Below are 17101 nucleotides of genomic sequence, written 5' to 3' on the forward strand. Positions count from 1 at the left end.
AGGGACTGCATCGATGTGGAGGTGGTGATCACCCTTGGCGAGACCGATCAATGAATTATTGGAGGTGCCTGGCTTGAATCAAATCTTCAATAGTGTCCCTCAGTTGGGTACACTCTTCTGTTACATGTCCGAAGAAGGTGTGGAAATCATGGTATTTGGAGCGGTCTTGGGTCCCCATTTTTTTGCTCGGGTTGGGTTTGGGGAGCTGGACTAAATGGGTGGCCATAACTTCTTGCAGGATTTTGGTGCGACTAGCCTTGAGGGGGTGTAGGAGGTGTATTTGGGTTTTTTTGGATGGGTCGTCTCGAGGGTTTTCGTGTATTCTTTGCCGTTTGGCTTGCTATGAGGGGAGTTGGTATTCTCTATGTTCAGATGGTGGGCGGTTAGGATGGGTTTCTTCTAGATTAATGAACTGTTGGGCTTTGGATCAGAGCTCTTCCATTGTGATATCTGAGTACTTAGCCAACTCCTATCTGAAGAGGTCGTCATGCAATCCTGTTACCAAGATATGCATTGCCACCTCTAGACTCAAGGTGCATACTTTCATGCCCTCCGATTTAAATCTGTCTAGATAAGCTCGAAGGGGTTCATGTGACTCCTACAGTATACCAGACAAGGTGTACGAAGAACGAGGTTTTTCTTTGCTTGTTGTGAACCGGATGTTGAATCCATTGGCAAGAGTGGCCCATTGATCAAAATTGTTCGGTGCGAGTAGTGTAAACCATTATAAGGCAACGCGTTTCAAAGTGAGAGGAAAGGCTCGTTATATGATAGGGTTAGTCGCCCCGTGGAAAAGCATTGAGGCTTCAAAGACATCTAGGTGATCTTGTGGGTCATTGTTCCATCATACTAGTCAATGTTGTTTGGGCGGGTTAGATGCTTAGGGAGTGGTGAAGACATGATTGTTTCAGTGAAAGAGTGTCGTGCTCGTGAGGAGCTATGGTTGGAGGGATGTGTTATCTGGGTGGTTTTTGTGTTTGTGGGAGTTTCTAGCCTGGAAGCTTCGACGGACTCTGCGGAGTACTCATCGGTAACTGGTTGTGAAGGTCCGTTACTGGGTTCAGGTCTGTGTTGGGGAAGCTCGGCTAGTAGTTAGGCTTGTTGTTGGATAATCTGGCCTTGAGTTTGGATCATTTGGAGGAGTTGTTGGGTAGTAGGTGCTTCTTGGGTGAGGTTGGGGGGATGACTTTGGCTGGTCTGTTGAAATGGTTGTACTAGTGCTGGAGGGTCAATAGAAGGGGTGTCATGATTTGGGGGAATGTTTGTGTTGAGCGGTTCTGCTTGGCTAGGTGGTTGAGCTTGGTTACGGGTGGTCGTCGTGTTGTAGGTAAGCCACAGACGACGCCAATGTTCTTTTATATTAGGAAGGAGTGGTCGGTGATGGATGAGAAATGATCGGTGATGGATTCCCAATAGAATGTAAGAGATTAGAAAGCTTGGTCAGAGTATCGTCTGGACCCGCCGGTGGAGATACCTGAAAAGGTTCTCCGACGATCAAGTCAGTAGTGTATTCTAGAGAGATAAAGAGAGTAAATAAGAGAGAAGTTGGAGCAATAAGTGTAGCAATAAATGAGAGAATGAAAATTAATTATACTTCATGTGTGGGCTCCTTATTTATAGAGCCTGAGATTATTGACATGGCATCCAGTTATTGGTCAGAGCCTAGCGGGTACAACGGGATATGTTGGGCTGTCTCTATTTTGCTTACAGGTTATCGTTTGCTGAATTGTCGGGGATAGGTTGGGGTGTAGGTGACATAACAGGTGGAATGTCGGTTAGTACTTAAGGCGTGTGGCACTTTGATGATGGGGTTAGAGACATTGATGGGGTGCCAGAGGTATTAAAGACGTGTCAGAAGCATTTATGACACTTTTGACAGGTCTGGAACGTGATGGGCGGGTCTTTACTAGCGAGCTTAAATGCATGTTCTTACCTGGGGCAGGTTAGAGAACAACCGGATTTATCCGGTAGAACATATTCATATGGCATCACTCAACTAAGGCAATATTTTTCAACACCTTTAAACCAAAGACTCAGATCTACTTAAATAACTTCCAAGTATAGAAGTTTCTCAATAAGATTGTAGTATTATTGTTTCTCAAAGAAAGTATACATCAAACATCCTTAAAGAGACAGACATGTTAGGCTGCAAACTAGTAGACATTCCCATGGATCCTAATATTAAACTCCTACAAGGATTGGATATCTTCTTGATAATCTTGATAGGTATCACAAACTATTTGGTAAGTTGAATTACCTTACCATTACTTGATCAAATATATATTTTTTGTTGACGTGGTGACCCAACTTCTTTAGTATCCTAGTAAAAGTTGTCAAGAAGCACTTATTCGAATTCCGAGGTATGCCAATCAATCTCCTTATTATATGCAATTAATGGTTCGTCTTAGGTGATTGGTTAATTATAATGCTGATCAGGTTGAATGCGTCATTAACCAACGCACTACTTTAGGATTTTGTGTTATTGTTAGTGGGAATCTCGTCTCTTGGAAAATCAAGAAGTAGAAGCTTGTTGGTAGGCGTGGCGGTAGGCCCGGCCTGACCCGCCTTTGGCCTGTTATAAAATGGGTTGGTCCGGTCTGACTCTTATTGTTAAAAGGGCTTAAAATGCCAGCTCAGTCCATATTTGGTAGGGCTGGCATGCCGGCGGGCTGGCCCGTTTTGTTTTTTTTAAAACACACATTAAAACTTTTAGACAAAATTAAATAATTCAAACAATTCATAAATGTCTTTTAAGAAAAAATCACAAACAAAAGACACAATCTCATAATAACATATTGCATTAGTACAAAACTTGTAAATTCTAAACAATAAACCACCATAGTCTTAAACTTTTAGACTCCTAGTTCACGATAGAGCTTATAACTCCTAAGTTTTAAAAAGTGTATAAGAATCAAAACTATTATATTATAAATCAATCACAATAAAATATATATATTACTCAATTTAATTTGAATTCGACTACATTAAAAATATAAATTGATACCTAGTGGAATTCAATTAATTTTTCAAAAGGAATCAAAATCAGTAGTTCTGTTTGAGTTTCCAATTTTCCATTTCAATTAATTAAATGTTTAAATTTGATTCAAACACCCCTAATTGTCAATGAAACTCCACCTTTATCTGATAACAAGTACAATAATTGGATAAGAGTGAAGATAATAGATAACTACATAATGAGATATTAAATGTTCATTTTACAAAGAGAAAGAAGAATTACATACTTAAGCATCCAAACATAAGTTAAAATTGTAAAAGTTTAATCTTAATTACAATGAGCAACATGATAGTAATTGCAATGAGCAACATGATAAACAAATGAACTTTAATCCTAATGTTGGCCAGCTGGACCAGCCCGGCCCTCCATGACCCGTCTAAAAAACGGGCTTCCAAAACGGGTTGAATACGGGCTTTTGGGCTAAAACCCCCAGCCCAACCCGCTAAAAACACATATCCGAACGGGCTGGCCCATCGAGTCAAGCCCATTTTGTCATCCCTACTTGTTGGTAGATCTACTTCAGAGGTAGAATATCAAGATATGAAGTAATTGATTGAAGAACATAAGTTTGCAGAAATTTTGCAAATGGTGTTGTTTTGTGACAATCAAGCTTTCGAGTAAAGATACTCTCCATCAATAGAGAGACAAGTGTATATTTTTCACTTGTTTTTAATGGTAAATGTGTGATTTCATTATAATCAAAAGGATACATGTGTAATTAAAAGTTACATTTCTCTTTACTTTTTGAAGCATTTATCTCTCTATTAATAAGGAGGATCCTAACTCCAAGCTTTCATATAATCTCTAATGCGGATATTCTCACCAAGTAAGTCTCTTCAAGCTCCTCATATTTGGTTTATTTGTAACAAGCTTGGTGCATATATAACATGTATGCTCTAGGTTAGGGGTATTGATGTTAATAGTTTAAGGTGAAATAGATATGAAGGATCTTATCTTCTTATCTATATTCATAATGCACTCGAACTATTAAAATAAATATAATAAACACACACAATCTCTACATAAAGTATCTTTATCTAAATTACAAAGACCAGATAATCCAACATTACAACTTTACTCTCTCAACTTTTTTTTGGAAATTTCCAAATTTAATGTCTGTCATTAATGAACAAATAGTGAATAGAAAAATAAAAACAATAAATGTTAAATATAAATTAAATATAAAATACCTTAAAAAGGACCATCAATTTTTTATAGATAAATATCATATAATAATAAGACTAGAGAAAATATCTTCCTTACTGTTTATCTGCAAAGAATAAATAGTATCCTTATTATAAAAGATAATCCCACACTACAATTTTACCCTCTTAACTTTTCTTGAAAATTTCCAAATTGAAATGTTTCCCATTAACGAACAAATAGTGAATAAGAGAATAAAAACAATAAATGTTACACAGGAATTAAATATAAAATACTTTAAAAAGGACCATCAATTTTTTTATAGATAATATCTTATAATAAGACTATGGAAAATAGTATCCTTATTATTTATCCAAAAAGGCAGAGAGTAAAAGACAGGTAGAAGTAAAATATAAACTATTCTATATTATAATTAATAGATCAATGAGGCAGATATAAATTAAGGCAACATATCCAAGAAAGAGAATTAAGTTTAACTAACACGACCTTGTAATTATTTGCGCTTGAAATCAACATGGGGAATACTTATTGTCGTATTTGAATCTACCTAACATTGTTAGGTAGTTGGTTAGTTGAAAACTTTTGCGGATCATGGTATAATCACTACAATAAAACTTCCTGTTAGCCACGGTTGAAACCGTGGCTAAAGTGGGGAAAAATCGTAGCTAGATTGAGTGGCCACACTTAATGTCGTTGTGGCAAGGAATGGTGTTGCTAAAAATTAGCCACGGTCATTATGTTATTTCGCTACACTTCTGTGAAATGTGGTAACATCTATTTAGCCACAGTCTATTTAATTCAGCTACAGTCAAACCGTGGCTAAGTTTCTGATTTTGCCACACCACAACCGTGGCTAAGTTGCTTATTTTTCCACAATACATCCGTGGCTAATTAAATTTATTTAAAGTTACTTTCTTACATACTCCTCTCATGATCCAAATGTGTCATTGTCTCACAATCTTTATTTTCAATAATATAATGGTAAATTTATAATAAAATTAAATATTTGCTAGCTAATAATAATAAAATTGAATCTTATACAATTACCAAATGTTTAACATTCAAAAATGCTGATAAACACAAAATGCAAAATGTTATGATCATATAAGTTCATGAATTTTAAGAAACCATATCTAAGATGGTGGAACATCACGAGCGAAAGTGGTTAACTCACTACCAAATTTTTCGACTAGAAACTTCTCAAGAGTAGCCAAACGATTCTGAGTATGTGCAAGTTGCTCCTTGGTCTCTTCATACCCTGATAGTTTTACTTCTAAAGTTTGTACATATTTCTTCAAGTCTTCAACATGTTGACTAGAGCCACTAGAATTCAAAAAACCAGTAAAATGTCTAGACGTTCCAAAAACACTGGAGGGACAAATACCAGTGCCCAAACCATGCACTCGACCTGAATGTTCAGCTCCATATGCTTTTCCAATTGCATCATTAGGATGAGCAAATACCTTTGATGAAACACCTGAAGTAGTGACATTTTCTTGATCTTGAGGTAAATGCTCTGATATTTTATCCTATTAAATAACAAGAAATTAATAATTTATATAGTGGCAAAATGCAAATTGCATGGCAGTAACCTATAATGGAAAATTGCATCAATAGAATTAGAAAGGACAAAATGATATTATGAATTTGCCTACCTAACTAACTGCATACCATTATCCATTTATAAATTAAGGTATTGCCATGTCAAATGAAAACCAAGACAATCCTCAAGTTCACTTAGCCAAACACACAAAAAACAGCTAGTATTTTGAGTGATCATGGGAGGTAATAAGCATAGGAAGTCTTCTCCAAGTTTCTTCTCAATTTTCAACATCTTCTCATCTAAGAAGTCTAGATCAGTGCAATATGATTCATATGATTCTGACCCCAAGGTTTGGCCTAGTGATTATGACAGAGATCAATGGGGTGTTGCAGAATCTGATATTGATAGGAAAGCTGAAGCTTTCATTCTTAAGTGTTCAGAATCTGAACACTTTCAACTTGACCCTGCTGCAGGAATTGCATAATATGAATGAAACCATATCTATGTATATTTGTTTCTTTTACTTCTCTAGATTGTCATTTATGTATTAATATTGCTTCTACTATGTACTAGGTGAATAAATGTTATATGTAAATAGCTTCTCAAGTTAATGACCAAGTATATGTTGCAGTTGCATTTTACACTTATATCCTACTTTATGTAATTTATGCTTTCACTGGTTTAGAGCTAGTCTTCACAATTTTCTTATTATTATCAGTCTATGTACAGTGAAAATAAAAAAAATTAAAAGGTGAAAAAAAGTTTTCTGTCTATGTACAGTGAAAATATCTATCTGAAAAAGCTCCCATAAAAAATTTCAACGCATTTTGACTTGTTTTATAATTTCTATCTTTACTTCACATAGCGTAAGATAAAACAGGGAATTTCAAACTGAAGAACGTAACGCATGCAAGAAACAGAGACATACGTTTTCATTTTTCTTTCAATTTCAATTAAATTTCCATTCGTTAATTCTTCTTCATATCCAAAATTCATCACAGATAAAACCAAAACAATTATATCAAACAGTTTCATCAGATCTAACTCTCTTCACTTTCCAATTTAAACAACTCCTCAATTCAATCATCACTTCATCACATAGCAGATCCGTTACATCCGTACATACATAGATATTAATACAAATACTCTAATACTGTAAATATGCCTAATGAATGAGTGAAAACGCTAACCTGAATAACGCTAAATTAAGCGAAGCACGAGTTCATATTCTCCGTTGAAGTTAAGGTTCTGAAATTCAAAATCACAAGAAGCAAAACATCAATACATGCATAGATATATATATATGAACTAAGATAAAGATAATGAGTGAGTGAGTGAGAATAATAACTAAGAAAGAGAGAAAAACATTCATACAGAGATACGTTAACAGAGAAAGTGAGTGAGTGAAAAAATGAAGTTGAATTTAGGGATTTGAACGAAAATATGTATTTGGAGGGATTTGAATGAATGAAGCGAATTTCAGTGATTGAAGATGAATTTTAGCGATTGAAGCTGCATTTGAAGTGAATAACACAAAAGATTTGAGTGATGTAGCCGATTTTCCATGGAGGAAGAAGGAGAAAGGTATGAAGAAAAGAGGAAGGAGAAAGGTATGAAGAAAAGAGGAAGGAGAAAGGTATGAAGAAAAGAGGAAGGAGAAAGTAGTGAATTTAGCAATTTGAATGTGTAGTGAAATGATAAATAACATAATTACAGAGAATTTATTTGTCAACAGAATTGTTATTTTAGACTTAAATGTGTTTTTAATAATTACAAATGTTAATGGATTTGGAATTTTTAATTCTTACAAATGTTAGTGGACTTGAAATTTTTTCTCTAACATTAATGCTCCATTTGTTAAGAGAATAAGAAAAGAGAAATTGAGAAGAGAGAGTTTGATAAGAGAGTTGGAACCTAGTAAACTTTTTTCTCCCCTCAAGTGATAAGAAAATGAGAGGAAGACTGATGACAAAAAATCTTCTTTCCCCTATTTTTCTCTCCAATCAAACAATACAAAAAATTTCTTTATTTCTCATTCTTCCTTTTTACTTTGTTATTTCTCTTTTCTTACTTTCTTCTCTCCAACCAAATAAAACATAAAAATAATAGTAAAAGATAAATTGAAATAATATATAAACTAGTCTATAATATATATATAATATCAATATTGATATCTCTTCACTCTATGGATAAAGAATTAACCTCTTTTGAGATGTATGATATGTTCATCCTAACAAATATCACTCATAAAAATCGAACCCTTTATATTTTGGTCATTCTAAGAATCTAATAAGTCTTTACCTTACTAAATTAACGTCACCACATAAATAAATTAAGCCTGCATGTTTGAGAAAGAGAATCCAATTTATCTAACACGGCCCTGTAATTATTTGTGCTTGAAGTCAATATCGAAAATACTTGTTTTTCTTATTTGGATGTAGCTAACATCGTTAGGTAGTTGGTTAGGTGAAAACTTTTGCTCGCCCTGGCCTAACTTAGAAATTTGAATGTCTAAGAAATTGATAAAATAAAAAGACATAATTAGGAGCGTGCTTGCTGTCAACAGAAGAATTATTTTAGGCTTAAATATCTTATTCCTCTGTGTAATGTTGATAGATCTAAAATTAATATTTCAATTTTTTATGTCTTAATCCCTAGCCTTTGACTATGTTTTCCATAGGTCCAGGCAGTAGCGGATCTTGATCCTAAGTTTAGAGGGTCAACAACACTTAATTACAATTTATAATTAAAATTAATTTGCAAAAATAATATAAAAATAAAAATATATTTGTTTCAAAGTTTGAAAATAACAAATTAATATTAAATAACGTTAATTAACAACTAAATATGTTAAAGAAAAATGTATATTTAAAATGTTATTTTCGTTCTTTTAAAGACTACTTATATTCATCATTCATTGAATTAGAGGTAAAAGATCATGTTATTTTCTCTTCAATATAAATCATTATGTTGTCGGCAAAAAATCATCTTCCATCTGACTACGTAATATTGTTTTGATTATCTTCATTGCTAAAAATGATTTTTTTAGTTGTAGTTGTAGAAATTAGAATAATAATTCAATCAAACAAGTATTATGATTTTATCTTCCCCGTTTTTGTAAAAGCTACACTTAAGTCCGAGATGATTGAAATGTTCTTCAAATCGAATGACCAACATCATGAAATCCATAATATAATTTGTACATAAAAATATTTAAGTTATTAACATTAAATATTTTATAGACATTGTTAGGATTCAAACTAGTGTTGAGAGAGTAAAGTAAATAATTTAATGAAGAGAAAAAATGAATAACTAGTAATATATGAATTTTATATACTATTAGTTTATCATCCTCCATTAATTTTTAATCATTATTGACTCTTTAAAAAAGTAATACAAATTAATAGAGAATACATAATATAAATATTATACACTTTAATAAATTTGCTAATATCTAAAAAAACAAATTAAAAATTCTTTCAATAATCCGCCACTGGGTCCAGGTGATTAACATTGAATATAAAATGTTGACCTACAACATTGGAGAATAAGACTAGGTAGAGTAGGAAGAAAAGCTATGGAGTGATCCACGATATAATATAAAAACAAGTTTAAGATAGAAAACAACATGTAATAAAAGAAAGAATAAGAGTAAATTACACTGACACCCTTGAATTTTTGTGAAATTACATAAATCATCCTCACTTTTCTATACTTACACAAACCCTTGCATGAGAAATAAGTGTAATTTTGTGAACAAAAAATGTGATAAATGTAATTAAGTTAAATAAAACATGATATATTGTGGAGACAAGTCCAAATAATATATGAGTCGATACCTCTTTATTATTTTTGGTTCGTTACGATATAGTATAAGAGCAATTTAAACAATATCTTTTTAGAATTGTTGATGCATTTTGTAACCAGAAATAATAAAGATACATTAATTTGTATATTATTTGGATTTTTCTCACAATATATCATGTTTTGTTTAACTTAATTGTATTTATCACATTTTTTGTTTAAAAGATTACACTTATTTCTCATGCAGGGGTGGTCAGTGTAATGAAAATATAAAAACTAGGGGAGGTTTGTGTAGGTGTAGAAAAGTGAGGGACGATTTGTGTAATTTCATTAAAACTCAGAGGGTGTCAATGTAATTAACTCAAAGAGTAATATACTAAATCATTCTACCCACAAGAAATTGACATGTATCACTTATAAACCAATCATTAATAAATAAAGTATTATTTTGTGACATATATTATTTTCTTGTATATAAGAAGATTTATACACGGATATATCATTTTCCTAAAAAATAATATAAGGCTTTGTTAGAATAATGCTACTACTAAAACACCATATTTACCCTCCTCACTATTGGTTGCTATAATCTCACTAGAACTTTTGTTTATTTTAAGGATGTTAATTTCTTTGGACCTTTTTTTTTCATTTAAAAAATCTCTTGAGCTGCTGTAATACAATTAAAAATAAAATAAAGTGAACGACAAATTTAACACAGTAACCAAAAACATGTCAATTCCAGTTTTGGGGGTCAATATTCTGTGAAGTACTAGACAGGAAAGTACATAAATAAATGAAAAGACAAAATAACATGTTAGGCTCTGAAATACCGTGAGATGACTTTTTTCCTCGTTTTAAATGGTTTAGCTAAGCAGAAAAACTTTTATGGAAACTCATACAACAGATCATGTTTGGAGATAAATATCTTTGGCTGCATCAAAATATTTCTTTTAATTATAAAGTGATACAAGTTTAGACCTATTTGGCAAACAAATATCTCAAATTTCAAACTTATCTTCAACTATAAAAGAAGTTTGATTTAATATAATGCCCTGATATGAGGAACTAAACACTATATTTTTAAGGAGTTTGGTGCTCCAAACACAAGCCGAGTATGGAATACTAGGTAGCACATATGTTCAATCTTGTTAGAACATGCTGCATTCTTCCAGATAACTCTCAATGGAGTTGGAAATATCAAGGTCAACTAGTATCTATATATCTAGTATTATTTGGAATTATGTAGAACAAGCAAGTTCCACTGTGAGGCATTGTGTAAAGCCTATAAATAGATATTAGGCATTCAACTAATATAAGCTAAGAATCTCAACTCCTCTGCCTAGTAATTCTATAGCTCCTGTGTTTTGTAGCCACACAAGTGTAAGCCAATTGCAATAGAAATTGCTTTCACTCATTTAGCTATCACGTCTATCAGTTTTTATTTTCTAAAATACTATTATTGGAGGTACTTCAATCATATACTTCTAGTAATATTATATTATGGAAGATATTAAATATGAGAAGAATACTATCATCATATAAATATATCAATCATGTCAAATCATCAAAAATAAATAGAAAGTGGAAATGTACTTGAAGGATCCATGAAATCTTCTTGAATGAAATGAACTTCTTGATGAATTATTGATCTTCCAATGTAGACCATCCTTAGTCTTTAGTTCCTCTTCCAATAAGATGAAGAGAATATAGTTGTTTTTGTTGTGTCTACAACAATTAGGGTCCATAACCTTTATTTATAAGACATGCATTCCCTTTCATGAAAGGTGATGCCTTTTGAAATTTCTTATTTCTTATTTTTGTCCATCATAAAAATAGAAATAAGATATTTAGTATCCACACAATAATTTTCATGATAATTATGTCTATAACCATAAACCTTACTTGAAGTAGATCATTTTAATTTGACTAATAAAAAATAATGACACAAACATATTTAAATATTATATGTGTGACCTAAAATTTCTTACAATCTCTCATTGGTCACATATATAATTTTACGAAATAGTGTTAGATCTTATGAGGTCAGAAATATGTCATTATAAACCTTAGATATATGTTTATCTAATAAGTGCCAAAAATACCTAATTTTCATACATTTTTCATGACACTTATCCTATGTAATTCATGCAAAACCAACTTAATTCAACACTTTTTAGATAAATTGTCATAGTTGGATTGGATATTTTGACCTCCTCTTTTTCAAATCTTTTTGTGAAGTTTTTAAGGAAAGATCAAAGAGAAGAAAAAAATCAGAAAAAATAGTCAAGTAAGGAGGTCTCCACATAAGCCATTTTTGATGCACACATGGCAAGCTAAGTGTTTGGCCATAAACATGGATAAAAAACATGAAGTTGCTCATTAAGCAGTCTAGCGTGGACAAACAGGACCGCCCAGCTGACTTGAGACCAACTTGGCTTGGTCAGACACAAGATTTACACGGTCAGACTCAAGCCTGACACAAGCCAACCTACTGAAGCAGGCAGCCCAGCGTGCACCTGGACCGCCTAGCTGGAACCACACACCTAGATAGAGCAGGACAAGCTACTTAAGCAGATAGCTTAGCGGTGCCAACTAACCAGCCAGGCTGGACCTAGCATGCGGTCAAACTTGACTTAGTCACCAAGCAACAATTACATCATGCATGAGCTCATTTGACAAGGCCCCTGAGCACATTTTAGAGTAGCCCACAGTAGCCCGATCAAGTAGCTCACAACTAGCTTTGGTGAGTCAACACCAAGTAGCTGACTAAGCTGCTTGCCCAAAGATCAAACCCATGCTGAAGGGTTTGGTGCGCCTGACATTGACAAAAAGAGGGTCAGGCGGTCACCTGGTTGCCTATAAATAGAGGCCCTCTTCCACCATTCAAAGTACATTCCATTCTTCACTTCTGCTCTAAAAAACATTTCTCTCTAGAATTCTTGTACTTTGGGGTCACGGTTCCAAGCTAGTTCTTAGGTAATTTTTGTAATTTTCTTTTAGAATTCAAGAGGAGAAAGGAGTTGGCAAATGTGATGCAAAAGTTAATTTTGTAATCTCATTTGGTTCCAAAAGCATTCCTCATCCTTGGATAGATGACTAATGCTCCTACACATTGATTTGGATTATGATGTAATGATATTTCTTTTCTTCATTTGTATTATCTTTTGATTTCAATACATTCAAGTTATTACTTTTGATTAAGTTTTGATTCTTTAAGAAATTCTTAATGTGATTTTAGCATGATCATCTAAAACTTGATTTAAAGATCCAAAAATGCTTCCTTTTAAAGTGTTGACAAGTGAATTAAAAAGTATAACCTACAATTTAGTTCATTTGCCATATCAAACATCTATTTTAAGCAACTTATGTTCAAGGCTAAATAATGTTAGCGAAGCCTGAAATAGGGTGTGACAATCTGCTCCGACGAGTGACAGTTAATTATTATTTAATGTATTACATAAGGTTTGAAAATAATCTTATCATACTAGTACACTAGATGGAGGATTTAGAAATGATGTGTGGAATTAACCAAAAGTATAACATATAACTTGTTAATGTTTTTCAAAAATCATTTAAGTCTAGAAATAATTCCATATTGCAAACCAATTTTCTCCTCAAGAATTACACAAAAACCCTCAAAAAGTTGTTAATAATTATTTTTGCTATAATATGCCTATATGATTTTCTTCTATTAATGCAATTCTATTTGATTCGACATAACCCTATACTATACTACAACTGAATCTTGAAAAGAGATGCAAGTGTAACATAGTAACATGTTGACTTATAAATTTTATGTGTTGATTAAAAGATTCCTAAAAACATAAGTTCAAACCAATTCATGGTTTGTAACTTTGTACATAGGAATAATATGCAAAAAGTGCAATCCAATCAATGGATTGTTACTTAGAATAATAAAGGAATAATAAATTTAACCGCTAATATTTACTTCCCTTCATTTATTTTCCGCATCTAACTTTTACTTTCTGTCATTTACTTTCTACAACTAACATTTACTTTCCATCATTTACTTTTCCGCAACTAACATTTATTTATTGCTTTATTATTTTATTCCTTATACCAACCCTTCAAAAGAAGTGGTATGGTTAACTGCTAACTTTATTCTTTTTTTTCTTCATTTTATTCTTTGATATCAACCTTTCATAAGAAATGGTATGATTAACTTAATAAAATGAGACCGACCTTTATAGTATGGTTAAAAGGAATCCGAAAATGAGTAAATAAATAAAGTCACTAATTAAATAAATTGTTCATCACTCTAATTATATATAAATAAACTTGCAACAACTCGAATTAACCCTTTAACAAAGTAACACATTTTTGTTGTTGAGGGCGGAATTCCCGTTGTGGAAATATGCTTCTTTTCAACATTATCCTGTCCATTAATTATATTAATATATAGAACCAAAACGACTTTCATTATATCAATCATAACAAAATCCTTTAATGATCACTAATATTAACACAACTAAATGACATAGATCAACCATGAAATGTGCAGCATGAAAATCACATGAAGATGATCTATACATGTCGGTTTTCAATTAGTCCTACTTTAATTTAGTTAGATCATTAAAGACTTATCATAAAAAGTGCAATAAACTGAATACCGAACTTTATTTCTGATGAGAATAATATTCAATTGTAAGAGTATGCTTACATAATTCTAAAACATAGAACATAAAATGATATCAATGACAAACTCCCATTACATCAAAGAATCCTCAAATTGAATGACACTCATGTGAGAAGTATGTTCATGAAAGACCTTGGGTGGAAGGCCCTTTGATAGAGGGTCTGTTATTATGAAGTTTGTCCCTAAGTGTTATATGGAAATTTGTCCACTTTGTACTATTTCCTTGACAACTAGGAACTTGATGTCGATGTGTTTCAACTTTGTTGAGCTCCTATTGTTATTGGAGTGTAAGACAAATGATTTGTTGTCAAAATATAACTTAAGTTGTCTTTCAATTCCTTTTACAATTTGCAATTAATCGAGGCTGTACCCGATACAAATAATATAACACTTAAAAACTGCAGTACTAGGAAGTGACTCCTAGGTCATTTCCCAAGGATTATCTTTCAAGCAAAGCTTCAAACACCTTATACTCACACACACATACAAGGGGATTTTTGTTGTTGGATAGTATGAACATAAATAAAATTCAGAAACAATAGTCAAGCAATGTAATAAAATGGCTAAATCTCTTTGGTTCATTTGTTCACAACTCAATCCTTAGTTTCAAAAGATTAATTTTATATTCCAAACATCATCTTCCTAATTTGCACAGTTTCACAACTTCAACATTTAACTAAGCCAAAATCAGAATAGTCATGGAACATTAACAAATTCACACAACCTAAACATTCATGCACTAGAGAGTAAATCAAATAAACGAAGATAAACTCACAAACCAGTTTCTAAACAATAGGATTAAGCAATCGTATTCAGAAATAGGATAGAGAAATCAATAGTAAAGAAACCGAAAATGCATTAATAGCAAAACCTCAAGAATTGTGATACATTACTAAAGGAATTTAGTCTAGAAGTTTAGCCTTTCATGGAAATGGAAGCAAAACCAAAATGAAATGAAGAAGAAGTGAAAACTGAAATGCAATGAAGAACCTAGGAGAGCAAAAAGAGTGGAAAATGAAAATGACTTGTGTTTCAAAGTGAGGGAATTCAAAAGTGAGAGAGTGGAATTCGGGTTCCCTCTTTTACAAAGAGTAAAACCGAAAATGGGTCCTAAACAATGGGCCCAAAACTAAAACCAAATTTACAAATAAAAACTCCTAAAATAAAAATACAATCTTTACTTCAACATATATCTTCCACTATCATAATGCCCAAAATGCTATTGGTGCCAAATATGATGTGAAAATGATATAGATTTAATCAGGCCAAATAATCCCAAATTAACTCATTTTAAGAATATTAGTCCAATAAAGTCTAAACACTAAACCATGTGTAACAAATTCAATTAGGCACCAAGAATCATCAATCATACTAAATTAAGGTTATGAATAATGTGTAATATATTGTTCATCAAATACCCCCACACTTAACCTTTGGCACTCCTGGGCAAAATCAAAAAATAAGGCTATGCTAACTATTATGCACCAAAGTGAGTCATGCAAGAAGATCACAAAAACTAGAAAATGAAACACCTAAGGAAATCACATACTTCACAATGAAATATAGGAAATGAAATTAAATGGACAAAATCAAACACACAAGAGTAAAAGAATGAAATCAAGATATCCATGAACATCATTCAATGAATTCAAGTATGCCAAGAAACCAATCAAACCAAGAGGCGAGTCACAATAATGATAGAACCTCATAAGATATGCTCTCTAAAATGTTTACGCTCATGTGTCTTAGGTTGCAAGTGTTTACACTCAAAGCACTTCATAAAATTAAACACAACCATAGGTTTGACAAGGCTTTAACATCAACATCATAAGCACATGCACATAAAGATCAAAAGGACCTTTTAAGGTTGTAATGGGGTCAAGGACAAGGCGGGATAAATATGTAGCTAAAACCAAATGAAATAGAGGAGCAATGAGGAATAAGTAAAAAGTAAGTACAAATCAACCCAAAATAAGACCAAATCTCTAATTTCAATACTCTTTGACTTATTCAACCTTTTATTCACTTTTGTTTCTCTTTTGTTGTTTTTTCTTTTTTATTTTCATTGTTTTTTTTTGAACACTTATGTACACAATTGCATCAACCATACATAACCAAGAATGCACAAGATTTGAAGAACAATGCACCCTTTCTTACTTAATACCCATTCCCAAAACAATTCCAAAGCTCCAAAATTCCCTAAGGTTAGGACAATCATGGTTTTTCACTTATATAATGAGCTAAATAACTAGGAAAATGGTAAAAAGGCTCAAAGGGGCTATCAAAGGATAAATTCGTTCAACGTAGGCTTATATGGCTAAGTGGTTTATTCAAAAGAAATGCCTAAATCACTTCAATATGTGCATGTGAATATCAAGTATCAACAAGAAACAAGTCAAGTTCTAGAGTGCAAGTAATCAAGAGTGCAATTACACACGAGAGAATATTAGATGGTATACAGCAATGCATCCACAATTAAGGCTCAAATTCTCACAAGGGACAAGTCTATCACAATTGTTTCAACCTCTTAATTCTCAAAAGAAACTTGACACACAAAAATGCATGGATTCACACCACAAGATATCATGACTTAAGTGAAAGAAAGTATGAGAGAAAATGCCCAAACCTAAGCAAAACCTAAAAATCAAAGAAAAACATGCATCAACAAAAACCTACAACCTACAATAGCCCCCCTACACTTAAACTACACATTGTCCCAATGTAGCACAATCAGAATATACAGACATATATATTAATCATTGGAATTGGACAAGTGCAATAAAAAGTAGAGAAGGAGAGGAAGAAAAAACTCCCTGATTTATGGAGGGACGAAAGTGGGTTCAACCAATGAGTCCTCCTCCATAATTTCATCCACTAAGGAAGGATTTGTGAGGAAAGGCTTGAGGCGATGCCCATT

General features: G+C 32.6%; 1 long non-coding RNA gene across 1 annotated transcript; it reads right to left on the reverse strand.

The window, feature by feature from the left end:
- On the reverse strand, nucleotides 5234-7351 carry LOC109347606. The gene is made up of 3 exons (XR_002107620.1): nucleotides 7098-7351; nucleotides 6914-6971; nucleotides 5234-5709 (listed from the first exon to the last, which is right to left on the reverse strand). It is a non-coding gene; the product is annotated as an uncharacterized LOC109347606 (long non-coding RNA).

This window comes from Lupinus angustifolius, chromosome LG05, assembly GCF_001865875.1.
Source record: "Lupinus angustifolius cultivar Tanjil chromosome LG05, LupAngTanjil_v1.0, whole genome shotgun sequence".
NCBI lineage: Eukaryota > Viridiplantae > Streptophyta > Magnoliopsida > Fabales > Fabaceae > Lupinus > Lupinus angustifolius.